Raw genomic sequence first — 3,960 nt, forward strand, 5'->3', positions numbered from 1 at the left:
CGCTTGAGCCCAGGAGTTGGAGGTTGCTGTGAGCGTGATGCCATGGCACTCTACCCAGGGGGATAGCTTGAGGCTCCATCTCAAAAAAAAAAGAAATTATCCAAGTCAAAGAACAGAGAAAGAAGAAAAAATTAAGCGTCAGGAACTACTGGGATAATATAAAAATATAATATTTATGCCAGTGGAGTCTCAGAAGGATAGGGTAAATAGATTGGTATGAAAAACTTAAAGAAATGATGCCTTAACACTTAAAAAATTTGGTAGAAATATGAATATTCAGATTTAAGAATCTTAGTGAACCCTGACAATATAAATCCAAAGAAAACCAAGTGCAAATATATCATAATTGCAATTCTGAAAATCAAACATAAAGAAAAATATCTCTAAGGTATCCAAAGAAAACCACCACGTATTGGGAAACAAAAATTTGAACAAGAACTATTTTTTAACAACAGAATCAGAAGAGACCAAAAGATAATGGAACAATCTCTTCAAAGTGCTGAAATAAAAGGACTGTCAAACTATATTTTAAAAAATCTGTCAAGAATAAAAAGGAGGTAAAGATATTGTGTGTGGAGGGTAGATGGGTAAAGGGAGGATGATTGGAGGGATCACTCTATGGTTTATCTTACAAGGGTACAAGTGAATCTTTCTAAAGGTAGAATATAGATGTCTTGACATAACAACTAAGAAAATGACATGAAAGCTATGTTAACTAGTTTGATGAAAATATCTCAAATTGTATATTAAAATACCACACTGTACCCCATGATTGCATTGTTGCACACAGCTATGATTTAATAATAAAATATATGTATATTGTTAAATACTGGAAAACTGAATTTTGTCAGCAGACCTGCTATAAAAGATAAACTAAAGGAATTTCTTCAGGAAGAAAATACTAGAAGAAAACTTTATACTTTGGGAAAGAAGGAAGAGCAACAAAAATGGTAAATACCTATATAAAAACTCTAAGACTATTTTTCCCTTATGTTCCCTAAAACATGTATGGCTATTGAAAACAAAAGTTACATTGTTGGTGGAAATGTATGCAGATATGCAAATATGTACATCAACTGTAATAAAAGGGGGATGTGCTAAAAGACATATATAGTAGTAAGGCATCTACATTTTACCTGAAGACTTCTATATCTAACTGGAAGGAAATTGTTAATTCTATTTAGACTATGAAAGGTTAAATGTATTATTCTTAGAATGGCCACTAAGAAAGTACAATGAGATAACAGCTAAAAAGTGAGTAAATGAATATTTAAATAATGCAAAACAAAACAGGAATGTTGGGTGGGGGAGAGGAAACAGCGGGACAAACAAAAAATAATACATGGGTAGAACTAAGGCTACCCATATTAATAATTACATTAAATATAAATGGCTTATACATATGTGGGCAGAGTTGGTCACATTGTATAAATGATATCTCAATGACAATGATATTTAGTGACTGGTTCAGGAGTTTTGGGGATAATGGTTTAAGGGTGTGTATATTATAAATAGTGAAACACGGGAATACAAATTTGTTCAGGAACAGTGAGTTTAATTTTGCAGTGTAAACTAAACTGTGGGGGCTTATTTTTCCTGTGTTGAAAATGATGATTTATAGCCACAAAGCTTCAAAAAATTAAGTGATCAACCTGGGTTGAATTGTTAACCCCAAAGTTCAGCCATGTCTGAGAGAGACAAAAATTGGTCTTTCTTATCTCCTATTTTTTGACTGAACAATAATGTTTGCATTCCATGGAAGGGAAACCTGTCAGAGGAAAAATCTTACAACCTAGGGCATGGTGGATTAGTGGACTCTACCCAAGATATTAGCTGAACCTTGGGGCCTGCATGGACCCAGTGGTTTATCATTGAAGGGGGCGCAATGTGGAAGAAGGGTTGGGTTTGCAATTTTCTTTTCTTGACTTATTTTAGCATGATTTATTTAGCACTTATAACAATGCTGATTTTACACTTATCAAAGACCTCAGTCTTTCACATCTTTGACGTTCCCTCCCCTCCAATTTTTATAATACAAGAGATGTGGCAAGAACTCTATCTTATTTCCTTGCATTAAAATTGTTGGTGTTTTGGGTTTTTTTTTTTTTTTCTGTCGATATACTAACATTTTGAAAGAACTTTCAGTTAATTCTCTGTAGTCTGATGTTCACTTCCTAGTCTAGTGTCTTGTAGGCTCTTTCAACAGCTGAGCTTCTCCTTTGGCCATGTGCACATTATCCTGCCCAAGGAAACCAGGAGTGAAATGAGAGAAGAGAGACGAAGTTCTCTAGCTCAGGCAAGGGAGATAAATTCAGGCAGTCATCCAAATGAAGTAAGACAGAAACTCATTCATTTATGTTCTCTCTCACCATGTCTTCAGTCTACCGTGCCTTGGATAGGTGACTGTCAATCAGTGTGTTGAAATAACACTTGCTATTAAACTCCATTGAGTTATTTAATATGACAGCAAAGCTGTGCGGATTCACAGAGCCCCCATGCTGAGAATGTTCTCTTTATGAGCTCCTGCCCCCACCTATAAGTAGGATTAACTCCTTGCTGTATAGAGGGAATCACTTTTTTTCCTCTAAAAATGCTATGTCCAATAAAAGTGAGAATTTCCTAATTAATGTAATAAGTGAGTCTTTGGAGAAAGAGGCTTAGATTCTTCCACAGACAATTCAGTCACAAGTGTCAGAATGTAGGGAGAGCCTATGTAACATCTGGCCCAATACGTTCATTAGGCTCAGAGGAATGCGGTGTCTCCTACTGACACCCCTAGAAGTCTTGTGGTTCGTCATATGTTTTTTGTAGACCACAAACCTTCCCTGTCATCTTCCTTCCTAAATTACTTAACCTCCTGGAAATTCAATTTGTCTGGAATCATTAATGTGGTTATTTGAACACTCCAAGCTTTTAAAATCCATTACATCCAAAGGCTTAACAATAATTGGGAAAATGTAAGCTCTGATTTGAGAAAGAAGGATTGACTTATCCTTGTTCGAAATAACCAATAACCAAGTTTAAGATCTGGCTCGTAAAAGTGTAATCTCCTGCCAAAAACAGTAGCATGGACAGCCGCTGTCCACTCCATTCTTACTCTGGCCAGGACACTGGCTGCATGCTGTGGTGACATCAGCTCTTTTTCATGCAGTTCTACTAGAAAAAAAAAAAAAAGCCAGCGCCAACATTTGTAGTAGGCGCCATTAGTCCTAGCTACGTGGGAGGCTGAGACAAGAGGATTGCTTGAGCCCAGGAGTTTGAGGTTGCTGTGAGCTATGATGATGCCACAGGGTGATAGAGTGAGACTCTGTCTCAAGAAAAAAAGCATAGAAAATTAAAAATTACAGCTTAAAGCAAGAGATCTAATGCCTGAATATAGAGATTTTTTTAATGTGCTTATAATTTATATTCATATTTTAAACTCTGCTTTTATATATTTACATTGAGAAATGTAACCATCTGAAGATTATCAGTTTATGATGATTTTGATGATATATTTTTAGAAATATATAATACCATTATTTGTTGAGTAACTACTATGTGCCAGGCACTGTGTGGTTGTGTTTTCCCTCTCCTTTTAAATAATTCAGTGAAGAAATAATTACTGACTACCGCCTAGGTACCTCTTTTGGGGGCTCTAAATATGGAGTGTTGAACTTGCTATACAGGTGTCTACATTGTGGGGCTTACAGTCTACCTTGGAAGCCAGGAGAAGACAGATGTAATTAATAGGCTAGAAGGTCAAAGAAATTGGGGAGAACAAGGGAAGCCCAGTGTGTGTACATGTGGTGAGGACCACATAGGGCGTTACTGCAGCCATGTAAGAAACATGGGAAGTTGTGTAAAGATTTTAGATGGTAACAGCATCAGATGGTTTGGAAAGAGGCCAGTGAGGATGCAGGTGGACTCCTGGGATAGAAGCACATGACTCAGTGGTGGATGTCACTGGTTATCAAGGAC

The 3,960-nt window shown here is 36.5% G+C and overlaps 1 pseudogene; it reads right to left on the reverse strand.

The window, feature by feature from the left end:
• Positions 1–3,274, reverse strand: part of LOC111725073 — a 4,611-nt pseudogene extending 1,337 nt beyond the window's left edge.
• Between the last annotated feature and the right edge of the window lie 686 nt (positions 3,275–3,960).

Source organism: Otolemur garnettii, unplaced genomic scaffold (genome assembly GCF_000181295.1).
Source record: "Otolemur garnettii isolate 467f Iridium unplaced genomic scaffold, OtoGar3 scaffold00031, whole genome shotgun sequence".
Lineage (NCBI taxonomy): Eukaryota > Metazoa > Chordata > Mammalia > Primates > Galagidae > Otolemur > Otolemur garnettii.